Source organism: Benincasa hispida, chromosome 4 (assembly GCF_009727055.1).
Source record: "Benincasa hispida cultivar B227 chromosome 4, ASM972705v1, whole genome shotgun sequence".
NCBI lineage: Eukaryota > Viridiplantae > Streptophyta > Magnoliopsida > Cucurbitales > Cucurbitaceae > Benincasa > Benincasa hispida.
In genome coordinates this window covers 39,127,311-39,144,508 of record NC_052352.1, presented here as the reverse complement: position 1 = coordinate 39,144,508, position 17,198 = coordinate 39,127,311, and the positions used below count along the sequence as shown (strand labels likewise).

At 35.9% G+C, this 17,198-nt stretch overlaps 1 long non-coding RNA gene across 1 annotated transcript in view; it reads right to left on the bottom strand.

Moving 5' to 3' along the window:
- Positions 1 to 3,642: 3,642 nt before the first annotated feature.
- Positions 3,643 to 17,198, bottom strand: part of LOC120075172 — a 41,152-nt gene continuing 27,596 nt past the window's right edge. The window contains exon 3 of the long non-coding RNA XR_005481207.1: positions 3,643 to 3,804. This is a non-coding gene — a long non-coding RNA (uncharacterized LOC120075172). The remainder of the gene's footprint in view (positions 3,805 to 17,198) is intronic.

Sequence of the window (17,198 nt, the reverse complement as noted above, 5' to 3'; positions counted from 1 at the left end):
CCTCGAAGGTAAAATGACCAAAAAACCTTTTACTGTAAAAGGTTACATAGCCAAGGAAGCCTTGAAGCTTGTACATTCAGACCTTTATGGTCCGATGAATGTTAGAGCTTAAGGTGGGTATGAATATTTCAACACAAGATGGAATTCACTCCTTCCCCAAAGTAGGGATAAGTAGATAGATAACTCCCTTAAGGACTGATTCTAGGGCTTGGACAATGTGGCGCCATACACCTTCTCTTGGCCCTAGAGGTGTTCACACATAGTTGAACTATGTTGTATTGCTCATTAGAGGAATCAGTGGTACTTAAGGAGTGAGATGTAACTATAGGTGCAAAACGGTAAATTGGTCTAACTGTACTTATGAGTATCTGTGAAGGGTCATCGTACTCATTAGTGGTTATATCCGATGGACACAAAAATATATTTGTGGTAAGAAGAGTTCAGTTGTTGGTCTTTAGTGGAATGCCTAGTAGTTAATGAATGGTGGATCTCGTGGCTAAAGAGTTTAGTCAGCTATTCACTTACCGTTGGAGCTTCGAGCCATTGGTCCATAAAGTCCCCTTGGTAGTTTGGATAAAGTTGAGATTCAGTTTTTGAGTCAGTTAAATATTCAACTTGACAAGAAGGAGTTCGATTATATATGATATAATTGAACTGGTTAATTATATATGATATAATTAACTAAATATATAAGATACATTATTTTTAGGAAATTGGATATAAATATAATTTATATCAAGTAGAGGAGAAATTACTATAGTAGATATATGATATCAAACTATAGGTTAAGAATATATTATGATTATATTCATTAATTAATTAATAAGGCAATTATGAGATAACTGGCCGAGAATTTCTTCGAAATCGTACAAACGTGGGAAAATCGAATTCGATTCTTGTAACTGAAGAATAAAATGAATTTTTTTTTTCATTTTGTTAGATATGCAAGAAAAATCGCTCACAGTGTGAATCCATACGATCACTTAACGTTGAGAACCTATGCGATAGTGCCGATTGTCCTAAAAGATTGCACACCCGCGGACTAAACGATCGTACACGATTTTTAAATGATCACTTACCTTTTCTAAACAATCGCTTAGCGCGCTGAGCAGACCTAAATGATCGCTTAACATTTGCTAGACGATCGCTTAGTAAAACCTACACGATCGTGTACCTTTTCCTAAACAACAAGCACCCGACTATACGATAGTCATCTATTATCTCCCACTTGTTTGTTCGTAGTACACGATCATTTTTCCTCCTCCCTCCACCAATTCCATCAAAGTCTACCCTTTGGATTCTCACTCCAAGAATACCGAGGGCTTCGAGTGGTGGTGTCGTCCCCGGTTGCTGTTGGTTCATGCGNCGGTTGCTGTTGGTTCATGCGCTGCCGATCGTGTAGACGACCGTGGTGCTGTTAGGCGACTGTTTGCTGAGCGATAAGAAACGTAGAGAAGTTCGCTTCCGTTGGACTGAGTTCGAGTGAAGATTGTCTTCAACTGGTACGTTTACTTAATCTTTTGTATTGTAATTGTTAAAGCATGCCTATAATTAATGTTACAATGCATATCTGTTTGTTAGAATGTATGTCTGGTAATTTTGTCACGATGAAATTGGAAAGATCCGCATCCGCTCATGGATACTCTTGTTTAAGAGTTCCTTCAAAAAGATCCCTTATAGATAGATTTGCTACACTTTTAATCTTTTATTAGTCAATTTAATCCTATTAAACTGATTAAAAGATTAAACCTCAGGTTGCTAATCTTATTAGAACCGTGATCTTAGGTCTATCTCCACCAAGTTTTAAAACTCTTTTAAAATCATGATTCAAGCCTAAGTTCACATGTATGTCTTTCTTATTGACTTTAGTTCTAATTTCTCTTATAACTCTTATAAAAGAAACAACCAAAACCCATACATATTGCCATGCACAACTAAGTATTTATAACACTTATAAATTTAACCTATGTGTCATGCTTCATGTAATGTTCATTCATTACTATATATAACTCTTATATACTTGTAATGAACTAAGCAAACATCTTCCATACACTCTTATACTATAACACCTATAATATAAAGATGATGCATGTCTATGCTTAATGCATGCATAAATATAACTCTTATATTATATGATGCATGAGCATGCTTTTATGTAATTTAGATCATGCAAACTTTAATCATAACTCTTACAATATAGAGATGATGCATGACCAATGCATAACCTAAGGTGGGATTTCAACTATATGGCATACCATATGACATAGAATCAAACATACATCCTATGTACATTCACCAAAGACTAATGGACCGGGATGATTTAGCCTCAAAATTGGAAATAAAATTCTATCTATTACATTAACTCCATCGAGCAAACTGGTTCACAGTCGAACCAGGTCTTGGACTGCTCGGGCAAGGCCTCCCTGATCGTTTCGTAAACATGCCAAGTATCCACGATCGTTTAGCTACAATCGAGTACTATTTACAATGAGATGAAGCATGAGGCATTCGATCGTTTACTGCACCAAATTCAAACATGCAAGTCTAAATGATCGTGTAGACAACGACGTTGCTGTGAAGCACGATCGTCTAGACGATCATAGAGCAAGCGCTTAAGTGACAATTTACTCTATGATCGTGTAGTCTTTAACTAAGCGATGAAGCTTGCTGAGCTACACGGTCGTTTAGTATGTGCGCGTCCACCTTGCTGCCGAGTATCTCATACTCAACGATCGCTTACCCTATCATTTACACGACTTGACCAATGCTTGGTCGTCTTCTTTCTTGAAGTACAGTGGAACACCTTGCCTTGAAGCCTCATCACGAACGACTCACAGTGACTCAAACTCTTTGAATTATAGACTCGATAGCAAGTTATTATGCCAAAAAAACATAGAAGCCCTTAAAATTAAATTTTAATGTAAAAGAATTAAATAACAAAAGGCAATCATCCCAGAAAACTCCATTAATCCACATCCACAAAACTATTTAAAACTTAAATAGAATGTAGACATGATTCACCCACCAAGAATGTAAATGCTTTTCTATACAACAATGGATTTGGAATATCAGAACCTGGCTCTGATACAAATTGAAGGAACTCTTATCAAAGAGTACCTATGAGTGGAAGAAAATTACAGCATGCTTTTAATAATAAATACACATCATTAGGAAGTAAGACACCACTACTCAGTGACTCACTCACATGCATCCTAGGAAAATTGACAGGAGATCACCTAACATAGGATTTCTCCAAGCTAAGCACGCTTAACTTTGAAGTTCTTACGATTGAGCCACCGAAAAAGAAGGTGCACCTTGTTGGTATAGGTAGTAACTTTTTAATTCTTTTAAGCGTTTCTTAACCATACTTTCATGTCCTCAAGATACCTCTCATTCGGATGTGATATCGGTTCATTCATGTACCCCTCTTGAACTCGGGTCGTTACATGCCCAACTGTAACGACCCGACCCCCTAGGACTTAAGTTAGGCCATTGCTAAATACATGCATGCATGGAACTCAAAACAACACTTGGCTATGGCGAAATAAATGCTAATTAAATAAGGTAAGTTCAAAAGACTTTCATTAAATTCAAATACTAAAACAATAGTAGGGTACCCATAAATCATAAAGGACAATAATAAGTCTGAAAAAAAATTCTTAAAAGTAAGTTTTAAGCATCAAAACTAAAAGTTAAGAAGAACATGAAAAGAACTTTAAATCTCATGAGCGAAAGCATAAAACTGGTCCCAGTGGCTCGTTCACAAATTTTGCTTTTCATTCGCCGGCATGTCCCTACTCTTACCTGAAACATAAACATGAGAAAGGGTGATTATAAAATACTCAGTAAGTAATCCCACTACTGGGGTCAGGCTAGGCATCTATGTCCTCTAGATGCCTACCTCGATTGGAACATATAAACTGCTCTAGTCCTCATGGAACACATACATACATGAAAAACTTATTTCTATCCTACTATAATTAAGTATGCCCACTATCTCTAGTAAGTCCCGTAGGACTCACAACCTCTGGTGAATCTCGAAAGAAATACAATCTCTTACATACGCATGGTTATGCATACACCTCTTTCGTGTACACACAATCCCACTTAATGTGTACCTCTTTCGTACACATGGTTACGTATACATCTCTTTAGTATACATATAACCCATTGAATGTGTACCTCTTTCGTACACATGGATATGTATACACCTCTTTCGTATACATATAACCCACTGAGTATGTACCTCTTTCGTACACTCTAGATCCTCTCTATAAATGTAGGGATGCGTACCTCTTTCGTACACATGGTTACGTATACACCTCTTTTATATACACATAACTCACTGAGTATGTACCTCTTTCGCACACCCCAGATCCTCTCTATAAATGTAGGATGTGTACCTCTTTCATACACATGGTTATGTATACACCTCTTTTGTATACACATAACCCACTGAGTATGTACCTCTTTCGTACACCCTAGTACCCTCTAGGTATGTATCACTTTCATATACACCAGCCCTAGTACATCTCTTTCATGTACTAGCGCCCTTGGACATACATCACTTTCATGAAGTCACATAGTCTGGAAAGAAAAAGATATTGCATCTAACTTCATATTACATATAACGTTCACATAATCATGAATTCTCTAAAATCTCCTGATCAAGGTCTTGATCATGTTAATTAACCTTAACATACGTAATTAATCTAGTATTAATGAATCTACTCTAGTACATCACTTTCATGCACTAACTCATGTAAACAATCAAACATTTGAAATTTCATAATACATCATATAGTTTACAAACTTTCATAATAAATCACATCAATAAGCACATCCACAAAATGCTCTAACTTTCATCTAACTTTAAGACATTTTCGTAGTAGTGTCGCTTAACTTATAATTTAAGGTCATGCCCAATCGTCCTTTTAATATATTTCATAAAATTCTAAATCATGCTCATACATTAACATGCTTCAGTCATATTATCACATGCTCATATATCTTTTCTAAACAGTCCATTAAATCTCAGAACAGTCAAAATTATCCTTGTAACTAGTCTTACAATCTTCAACATCAACAGATCAAAACAACCATATGGAATCACATACCATATCATGCTAGCATTCAAGTGTCTATGTGCACAAATAAATCTTTCAAATCTCATACCAGAACATACATTGGTCATACTATACTATCAGTCCATCATGCTGTCATTCTGCCATATCATTCATTTATCATGCTAGCATACATCTAATGCTTGGCCCGTGGGCAGTTTCAGTAGTAAGATTACTTACCTCTAATCGCAAACTTTAGAAATTAGAAGCTCAACCTCTTCCTTGCCCAATGGAACAATTAAAGTTGCTAGAAGTCGCAAGCGTTGTGGCCATTGAAATTGTATGTTGCGGCGTCAGAGGACATTGGTTGGAGATCGTAGGCATTGCCGTTGTTCATTGGAAGGAGAAAACAAACAGATGGGAGGTGGGGTTTGACTTTTTATAATTACATTTAATTCCTTTCCGTTTTATCCTATTAAATTCCATTACATTTAATTCCTTTCCGTTTCAAAATAAAATTAATTCCTGCCATTAATTTTCAAATTGAATTTCAAATTAAATAATTTCACACCAACAACTAAATTCCCACAGTTACACTTGAAGTCCAAAATTCCAAAAATGCCCTTCAACTAATAATAATTACTGAAATTCCAAATAATAAAGTTACTGGAATTACATTATAACTAAAAAAAATGTGCAGGGTGTTACAATTTAGATGATCGTTTAGGGAATCTTGCTCTCGTGTGCGATCGTTTAGTAAAAGCTATATGATCGTTTAGGTCGACTGCGCGTGTACACGATCATTTAGGAAAACTTGAGCTATTATGTAGGCTTTGGTTAGCTAAACGATGGGCAGTGTACAACTTTTTGAAGCGATTATCTGATCCTTGCAAAATGAAAAATATTTTCATTTTATCCTTTAGTTATGAAAATTGAATACAACCTCCCACTTTCATGCACGGTTAAGGAGAAAACCACCAACAATTATCTCATAATTGTTTAATTATAAATAAATATAATAACTAACTTATCATATTATATTTATAACCTATAGTTTTAATATCACATCATATGCAATATTTAAATCATAGTTCTTTTCTCCTTTACTTGATATAAATCATATTTATATCCTTTTCCTCCCATTAATGTATCTAATACATCGTATCAACTATATCATATATAATTGACCAGTTTAAGCATATCATATATAATCGACCTCCTTCTTATCAATCTGAACACTTCAAACTGACCCAGAAACTGATTCTTAACTTCAATCCATTGAGCTACCAAGGGGACCATATGGACCTGTGGCTTGAAGCTCCAACGGTACGTGAATAGTTGACTAAACTCTTTAGCCATAAGATCCACCATCCGTTAACTGCCAGGCACTCCACTAAAGACTGATATCTGCACTCTTCTCACCATAGATATATTTCTGTGTCCATCGGATATAACCACTCAATAGTACAATAACCCTTCACATATGCTCGTAAGTACAGTTGGACCAATTTACCGTTTTTCCCTTGTAGATACATCTAACTTCTTAAGTACCATTGATCCCTCTAATGAACAATACAACATAGTCCTACTATGTGTGAACACGTCTCGGGCCATGAGAAGGTGTGTTATGCCACTTTGTTCAAGCCCCGGAATCAGTCCTTAAGGGAGCAATCTATCTACTTACCTCTGCTTCGGGAAAGAAGTGAATTCCATTTTGTGTAGTTGAGTTCTCAGCTCCCAAATCAGATGAATCCCCAAAGTGGTAGGTTTGAGTCGGCAATCTGGCCACTCGTACCCATGCAAATCAAAGGACCGCCCTCAAAGGTAGGAGTTCTCAACTCACTCAGCATTGAGGTCATGTTGCCTATGGTAATCGTAGTGAAGTGAAATCTCTGTCATAAATGGCATTATATAACGAGACTATAACACTTCGTGGTCCGGTCTTATACAAACTTCTTTGTATAGGACGCCCCCACTCGCATGTCTTCACATGAATAATCAGGATCAGACCATCTATAGCATGTCACAAACACTTATAACAATCTACAAAGCGGGCCGCATCCGTAGTGTCACTAGGATAGGGTTTCCCTCCTATATCCATATACTACAGACCATTTTGGTTATCACTTAAGACGTGATCCACCTGTATGTCACTACATACATACTTAAGTTACAATGAAAACAAGAGATCTTAGTTTATTGGTTTATGGTAAAGCAATTAAACATCTCATGTTTCATAGACAATAGTGAAGAAAATATCAAATATTATTACATCATAAGCGTTTGTTCAATACAATGTTTACAAACTACAAGACCCAACGAAAGTTTAGGGCATCATCCCCAAAATCACGTCCGTAAGAGTTCGCACCGTGAGATCCATGTAACATTTCGTGTCACCTTGGGAGTGACCTCCATTCGGAAAGTGTTTGCATGGGTCAATAGCAAAGTGAATAGGGAAAGTAATTCATATTAAGTGGGTGAAGGATTTGTGTCAACGTGTCATGTGGTATCTTCCATTAGTTTGAACTATGAGATTCCTATGTTGCACCTATTTATCATCTTCAGGGCGGCATTAGCTAGTCGTTAACCATAGCTATCCCCTCGAAGGCTCGATGCAATGAGAAGGTTACGAACCCGCCTGATTACTATCTGAGTTTTACGAAAATCCTATCTATGGTGGCAGATGGCGACGTTGAGGATCCATTGTCTTATCAAAAGGCAATGGAGGATGTTGACCAGGATGAATGGGTCAAAGCCATGAATCTCGAGATGGAGTTGATGTACTTCAACTTAGTATGGGATCTTGTAGATCAACCTGATGAGGTAAGACCTATAGGTTGTAAATGGATCTACAAGTGCAAACGAGGTATTGATGGGAAGGTACAAACCTTCAAGGCTCGACTTGTGGCAAAGGGTTATACCCAGGTGGAGAGAGATGACTATGAGGAGACTTTCTCACCTGTTGCTATGTTAAAGTTGATTTGTATCCTCCTGTCCATTGCCACTTATTATAACTATGAGATCTGGCAAATGGATGTCAAGACAACTTTTGTGAATGGAAATCTTGTGGAGACCATTTACATGGTGCAACCCGAAGGATTCATTGCCCCAGATCAAGAGCAAAAAATTTGAAAACTAAATCGGTCCATTTATTAGCTGAAGCAGGCGTCTCGATCTTGGAACATTCGGTTTGATACTGCGATCAAATCGTATGCGATCAAAGCAGGCGTCTCGATCTTGGAACAAGAAGATAGTCAACAATTTAGTAGCTTTCTTAGTGTTGTATGTAGATGATATACTACTCATTAGGAATGATGTAGGTCTATTGACCGCATGTAAGAACTAGCTAACGACCCAATTCCAAATGAAATATTTGGGAAAGGCTCATTTTTTATGGGTATACAGATCTTTCGGGATCGTCAGAACAAAGTGCTAGCGTTGTCTCAAGCATTGTATATCGACAAGATCTTGCTCAAGTACTCGATGCAGGACTCCAAAAGGGGCGTATTACCATTCAGGCATGGAGTCACTTTGTTTAAGGACATGTGTCTTAAGACGCCTCAAGAGGTTTAGGAGATGAGACGGGTCCCATATGCATCTGTCGTTAGCAGTTTGATGTATGTGATGCTCTACACTAGGCCAGACATCTTCTATGCTGTGGGAATAGTCAGTAGGTATCAGTCTAACCCATGCCAGGATCACTGGACCGTAGTTAAGAACATTCTCAAGTATCTTTGGAGAATGAGGGACTACATACTCGTGTATAGGTCTAGGGATTTGATCCTTATTGGATACATGGATTCTGATTTTTAGACTGGTAAGGACTCTCGAAAGTCCACTTCAAGGTTAGATTTTACTCTTAACGAGGAGCTGTAGTGTGGCATAGCATTAAGTAGGGGTGCATTGTCGACTCCACGATGGAGGCCGAGTATGTAGCTGTTTATCAAGTTGCTAAAGAGGCCATCTAGCTCCGGAAGTTCTTGACAAAGCTGGAATTTGTTCTAGATATGTCTAGGCCCATCACCCTCTATTGTGACAATAGTGGTGCCGTGGCAAACTCCAAGGAGCCCAGGAGTCACAGTCGCGGTAAACACATAGAGCGGAAGTATCATCTTATCCGTGAGATAGTGAATCGAGAGGACGAGATCGTCACAAAGATCACCTCGGAGAAAAATGTTGCTGATCCATTTACGAAGGATCTCATGGCTACAGAGTTTGAGGGTCACCTTCAGAGCATGGGTCTACGGGACTGCCCGTGGCTGGACTAGGGCAAGTGGGAGATTTTATTGTATTGGGTTGTTATGCCCTAGTTTATTGTTTTGTACTTGTTTTGTACACCCCACTTCGCTTTAGGACAAATGGCAGATTGTTTGGGTTTTTGCCCTGAAGTCTCATGTCCTATAGTTTGTAAACAATTTTGTACAAATACTTGTGATGTATAATATATATGATATTTACTTCACTTCTTGACTATGCACATTTAGATGTTTTTTTATTTTACCACAAAACAATACACTTAATATCCCTGGTTGTCTTTATGTAACTTAAGCATGTATGTAGTGACATATAAGTGGATCATGTCTCAAGTGACAACAAAAAAATGGTTTGTATTATATGGATATAGGAGGGAAACCTTATCCTGGTAACACTACGGACGCGACCCGCTTTGTGGAATACTTACATGTGTTGTGACTTATCACAAATGGTCTTATCCTGATCATTCGTGTAGGGGACATGCGAGCAGGGGCATCCTATACAAAGAGTTTGTATAAGACCTGACCTTGAAGTATTAACGTTTCGTCATATATCTCCGTTCATGACAGAGACTTCACTTCACTAGGATGACCATAGGTAACATGACCTCAATCCTGAGTGAGTTGGGAACTCCTGCCATTGAGGGTGATCCTTTGATTTGCATAGGTGCGAGTGGCCAGTGCACCGATTTAAAACTACCACTTTGGGGATTGTTCTGATTTGGGAGTTGGGAACTCAGCTCACAAGATAAAGTTCACTTCTTTTCTGAAGTAAGGGTAAGTAGATAGATTGTTCCCTTAAGGGCTGATCTCGGAGCTTGAACGATGTGGTGCCACACACCTTCTCATAGACCGAGAGGTGTTCACACATAGTAGGACTATGTTGTACTTTTCATTAGAGGGATCAGTGGTATTTAATGAGTAAGATGTAACTACAAGGGAAAAACGGTAAATTGGCCCAACTGTACTTACGAGCATCTGTGAAGGGTCATCGTACTAATAATTGGTTATATCCAATGGACATAGAAATATATCTATGGTAAGAAGTGTTTAGTTGTCGATTTTTAGTGGAATGCCTGGCAGTTAATGGATGGTGGATATCGTGGCTAAAGAGTTTAGTCAGTTATTCACGTATCGTTAGAGCTTCGAGCCGTAGGTCCATAAGGTCCCCTTGGTAGCTTGGATAAAAGTTGAGAATCAATTTTTGGTCAGTTTGAAATGTTCAAATTGACAAGAGGGAGTTGATTATATATGATATAATTGAACTAGTTAATTATATATGATATAATTAATTTTATGTATGAGATACATTAATTTGTTTGAAATTGGATATAAATATGATTTATATCTAATGGAGGAAAAATACTATGGTTAATATATAATATTAATCCATAGGTTATGAATATAATGTGATTATATTTATTCTCTATTAATTGGACGGTTATGGGATAATTGGTCGGCGTCTCTTATGTTTTCATAACGGATGAGTAAGAGGAAGAATCACTTTGAGACGCTTCAATAGCTCACGGTGTATTAAGCATTAGATGCACAACATAGTGTTGAAGTGTGTCATCACTTAGTAAAAATCAAAGGCTATATGATAGTGTTGAACGATCACTTACCTATACCATAGTGCTGAGCGATCACTTAAAACTTACACCCGTGCACGCTATTTACTAAACGATCGCTTACCTTTTTTTCTAAGCGGTCGTTTAACGCCCGATATTTACCAAAAAATCATATAGACAATTGCTTAGCTTTTCCTACCCGATTGTTTAGATGATCACTTACCTTTTCCTACATGATCGTATACTTCACCAAAATGATCAAGCTTTTTGTCTATACGATAGACGAACCTTTCTCTCACTTGCTTGATTGTTGTATATAATCTCCCTTCCTCCTCCCCTCTACCAAATCTGAACAAAGCCCACCATTTGGATTCTCACTCCGAGAATATTGAGGGCTTTGAATGGTGGTGTCGTCCCCATTTCCTTCTGTTCGTGTGGAGACTGTTCGAGGTAGATGATTGGGAGTTGTTGAACGATTGCTTGTCGTTCCAATGAAAGCGAGATTTGCTGTGAAGAAAAGTCTTCAGCTGGTGTTATCTCTCGGTCTCTTGTTTATTGTTCCTTTAAGCATGCCAGTAATTTAGCGGTGTGAATGCATATCTGTATGTTTGAATGTATATGTGGAAATTTTGTCACAATGAATTGGAAAGATCCGATTCCGCTCGTAGGTAACCTTGAATAAGTGTTCCTTTATTTATAACTGCCGTATGAAAGTAGGGGCCTCTGTTAGAGAACACGTCCTGGACATGATGGTCCATTTTAATGTGACAGAAGTAAACGGAGCTGTCATAGATGAGAAAAGTCAGGTCAGTTTTATTCTAGAGTCTCTTTTGAAGAGCTTCCTACAGTTTCGCACAAATGCGAAGATGAACAAGATAGAATATAACTTAACTACTCTTCTCAATGAGCTTCAGACTTATCAGTCCCTCTTGAAATCTAAGGGATAGAAAGCAGAGGTAAATGTTGCCACCATAAATAAGGTCTATAGAGGATTTTCGTCTAGGACAAAGTATGGCCCTTCTTCTTCTAAGAAAAATAGTGTTTTGATGAAAAAGGCTAAGGGGAAAGGAAAGATTAACACTGGCCACAAATGCAATGCTAAAGTTGTAGATAAAGAAAAATGTTTCCGCTGCAACGGGGATCGACAATGGAAAAAAAAATGCCCAAAGTACCTTGAGGAGAAGAAAGACAAAAAAGCAAAACAAGGAAATTGATTTCTAAAGAATGCTTACGGAAAGCATAACTCTCAGGGTTTTGAACATGAGAGGTTATCTCAGCAAAATCAGTGGGAGTTTCTGAAGTTGTTATATGGAGATAGATTCATTATAGTAGATAATAAACTTTTTGTTTTTGAAATGAAAATAAATCTTATATCATCTCTTGTTAGAATACTTAAAAGTATCTTTTGACATAAATGAATTGTTCATTAGCAAAAGAAGTATTTTTATTTGTTCTACTAGAAAAACAACTTATGTTTTCAAACCAACCAAAGCATAGGCCTTTTTAAATATCGAGATATTTAAAACAACTGAAACGCAAAATAAAAGACAAAAGGTTTCTTCAAGTACATATCTTTGGCACTTAAGTCTCGACCACATTAATCTCAATGAGATCAAGAGATCGGTTAAAAGTGGTATTTTAAACTAGATAGAAGACAATTGATCTTAGAGCCAAAGAACCCTTAGAACTTGTGCATTTAGACCTCTATGATTCGATGGATTTCAAAGCATGAGGAGGGTATGAATATTTCATCAGATGATTATTCAAAGTATGATTATGTTTACCTAAACTCATCATAAGTCTAAATCACTAGAAATGTTCAAGGTATATAAGACTAAAGTCAAGAACTTATTAGGTACAACACTTAAGACACTTCGATCATATCGAGGTGGAAAGTATATAGACCTTAGATTCCAGGACTATTTGAAAGAACATGGAATCCAGTCACAACTCTCTACATCTGGCACCTCAGCAGGGTGTATCGAGAAGAAGTAACAGAACCCTGTTAGACATGGTTCAGTTGATAAGTGAGTTATGCTCAGTTATCTAATTAGTTTTAGGGATACACAGTAAAGACTGCTATATATTGTTTGAACGTAGTTTCCAATAAGTCTGAAATTTTGTATGAGTTACGGAGAGGTAGTAAAAGTTGTTAATGACACGTAAAAGTTGTTTACATTATTTCAGAATTTGGGATGATCGACACATGTGTTGGTGCAAAACCCTAAGTAAATGGAAGTTCGTTCAAAAGTATGCCTATTTGTAGGCTACCCAAAAGTTGAATACTTCTTCAAAGAAAATAAAGTATTTGTATCTACAAATGCTGTTTTGCTTGAAGAAGATCACATGAAAGATCATCCAACCTGTGATAAGCTAGTATTGCGATAAGGTTTCCATAGAAGTTACAGAAAATCAACAAGTGTTGTTGATTTAGCTGGTTCTATAGCAAGAGTTGTTAGAACTAGTAAGTTGCATCTTTTTCAGGAGTTGAGAGTTCCATGTAGTGGGAGGGTTGTGTGACAGTCAGACCATAACATGGGTTTACCAGAAACTCATGTCATTTATTTTTTATGATGGCATCGAGAATCACCTCAAGAAGTTGAGGATATAAGATGCATTTCTATATTTGAAGTTAAAAATCTGTTATATGCTGATGAGTTTACAAAGGTCCTCACGGCTAAAGTGTTTGAGGGTCACCTAGTGAGCCTAGGTCTACAAGTTCTATAATCTAGGGTAAGTGGGAGAAAAATCCATGGATATATGATGCCTAGTGAAGACAAACCATGTGTATGTGATGCCTTAGTTTATTGAATTTCTCTCTAAAACTCAAACAACTCAACATTTTGTGAATACATGTGTTACCACTGGAGTTCTAGTCCAAGTGGGAGTTTATTTGGTTTTATGTCCTAAAACTTGTGGTTTGTAAACAATAAACTTATTTTGTTATCAATAAAGATGTTATTAAAGTTTTATTCAATAAAGTTGTTATTGAATGTACGAATTGCTCATTTTATTTTAGAAAGAAGAATAAATCTAATAAACTAAATATTCATGGCTATTATATGAATACTTGATTTTTATGTAGATACATAAGAGTGGATCAAGTTTAGTAAATAGCAAAAACGGTCTATAGTATATGAATAAGGCTGGGTACCTTACTCTGGTAACACTATCAGATGCAGCCCACTCTGTAGTTGTTACAATTTGTTGTAAAGTGCTAAAAATGAAGTGATCCTGATTCGTTCATGTATCGACATGAAGAGCGGAGGTATCTCATGCAATGAGTTTACATAAGATTAGACTAAGAAATAAGCCACTCTTACATTTTAACACTGTTTACTGTTTAAGACTGACTATTTCAAAGCGATAACCTAGGTAACTTAACCTTAATCCTGAGCTACCTATGAACTTCTATTTATTCGGGATTATCCTTAGATTTGCATGGGCGAGGGTTGGCTCAACAGCGCCGGCTCAATAAGCCTCCTATTTCAAGGGTAAGATTGGGTAGATAGTTGGGGACATAGGGGGCAAGACGAAATTCACTCCTACCCGCTTTTAGGGATAGTAGAGAGGTTGTTCCCTTAAATGTTGACTCTGGGTCTTAAACACGGGGCCCCACCCTCTCATTGGCCCAAGAGGGACTCGATTTAGTGATTGGATCACAAACCAATTGTTCATTAGAGGATCAGTAGGATTTAAAGAGAAAGATGTAATCTCGAGGTAAAACAACTTTTGACCCAGCCGTTATTATGAACAACCTGTGAACGGTTGACTTACTAAGCATTGTTATATCAAGTGGACATAATATATCTACAGTGAGGGGAGTGCAACTACTGAGCTTTAGTGGAGTGGCCTGGTAGTTAACGAATGACGGCTAATTAGGTTAAAGAGTTTAGTCAGTTAATCTCGAATTGTTAGATCCTATGATCGGTAGGTCAATGAGGTTCCCTTACTAGCTCATATCAGACTAAACCATAGAACAGTGTGATAAAGGAATTTGAAGAGTTCAAATTCAATTTTTTGGAGCAAAGCATTAAATATATACGATATATTTAACCTAATGTTTAATTGTGAATTAAACGTAAAGAGAAAGAAAATAAGAGATATTTAAATAAGATTTAAATATCAAGATTATAAATAAGGATCCATAATAATTGGGATTAATGTTGGATTTAATATTAAAATAAATTAATTATTTAATATTAATTTAATTTTAAAATTAATTATTAGAATTAATTTTGAAATTAAGTGGAATTGGTCAAAATTACATTAAAAGTCAAAATTGTTGACTAGGTAAAAAATGCAATGAAAGTCAAATTGTTGATTTTTTACTTTAAAAGTCAAAAAGTCAAATTTTTTACTTTAAACTTTGAGAATCCAACTTTAACCTTTGACCAAGTTAGTGGAAAGATCGAACAATTGCGAGTGAAAAATGCCAACATTTGCATTGCAAAATGTTGTCTTCAATTAAAGACACTTGCCCCACTAATCCCACTTTGAGTTAATGGATTTTTTAGTATCAAATTCTCATCAAACTCAAAGTTGCATGTTTTGCATGAAATGACCTTTAAAAGGAAGAGATTTATGTTATTTAGAATTTTTGGCCAAAGTTGAAATTTATGAGATTACTTGATTATCTCATAATTATTTTCTCTCAATTACTTAACTTTTTTCTCTCCAATTAATCACTCACTGAATCCCACCATCCCGTTCTAAGGCTGGAGAATTTCGTTGGTGGTTTATGAACAGTCCGTGAGGGGATTGGAGCTATTTTGGAAAAGATTCAAGTCTACAAAAGTTGTATTTTTTCCATCCCTTTATACTTGTTTTGATTGCATGCTTATTCTTTGAAATTATACTAATTAGAGTACTTTAGATATGTTTTTCCTTCCACTGCGTATTTGTTCGTTCCATCAAAATGATGATCTAGTAGGGGATACAACCTAATTCATCAAAAGGTATAATCACGAGTCACCAAATGGAAGTAAATTATGTTGGAAAGAAATTTTGAGAGATTTTATATTTTGATTTCTAGTTTTTAGATTGCAGGGATATTTGAAATTAGAACATTTCAAATTGAAAAAAAAATTAAGTAAAAGAGGGAAAGTAAATATTTGGGGAATAATTTAAGAAAATAATTACCCAAATAATTTTGAAAATGATTTGAGAAATTTCGTGAGATAATTCAACATATTGTATTTTCATTTGTAATTAGTAAATTAGTAAATTGAATTATGTTGATTGTTTTATGTGTTTGTGATAGAGTTTTGGAATATGTGGTTTTTGTAGGATGATATTGGGTCTTGTGGTTGATCGTTACTGTGAATTTAGATGTTGATGATAGTGATATCTTCTTGATTTGATTCATATATGTTAAAAATAACTTGATCGATGGTTTGTTCCACCAATTTTTTTTTTCATATGGTATTTTCTATTTTGTGAATACATTTATGTCATCGACTAATTGAAGGCTTTTCCACTCCTAATCTCTATATTTCATTATTGTCTTTAGTTTAGCTTGAACATGATTAATGGGTGTGCTTTGGTTATTTTTCGAATCTTAATGTTTTAGAATGAATCTTTCAGAACTAGAATGTGATCATAATTTTGTTAATCCTTATAAATGAATTTCATTCTATACTTATTTTTGAAATGGTGTGTTGACTAAGTCGTCCGTCATCGAACTGAAGACATGATTTTAGAATTTTGGAGAGAACGCAACATATTAAATTTTCACTTTATGTTGAGTAAATTAGTGGACTGATTAACTTTTGTGCTAGACATGCTTCTCTTTTTGGGAAATGTAGGTATTGCAACACTACAGAAAATCTATTGTGTGGGTCTAATAGTTGTTAATCATTAAGTATGATACCTTTATGGTGAAGACTTTCGGATCGCATCCAATTTTTAAATTTCAAATTATTGTCAATTTGGATGATGATGGTAGTGAGATTTTCATGATTTGATTAAAATCTTGATTAAAATCCAAAATCATCGAATATATTCTTAATCTCAATGATATATATTTCAAATTTTTATATAAGGTATGAGAATTTGAGAATTTCATTTAATTGCTATATTTGAGCATGATATCCAATATATATTTGAATATTTCGTAATTAGCAAATCATCTCATGACAAGTGTAATAAGTAAATAATCTTATTGTTGTTATTGTATTGCTTTTCATATCCTAAATGGGATGCTACAGCTACTTGAGCAAGTCTAATTAACATGTTACCATGAATGGAAATAACATTCCATGTGTATTATATTTGACAAAAGTTTATGCATGATTAAATTGTTATATTTGGCC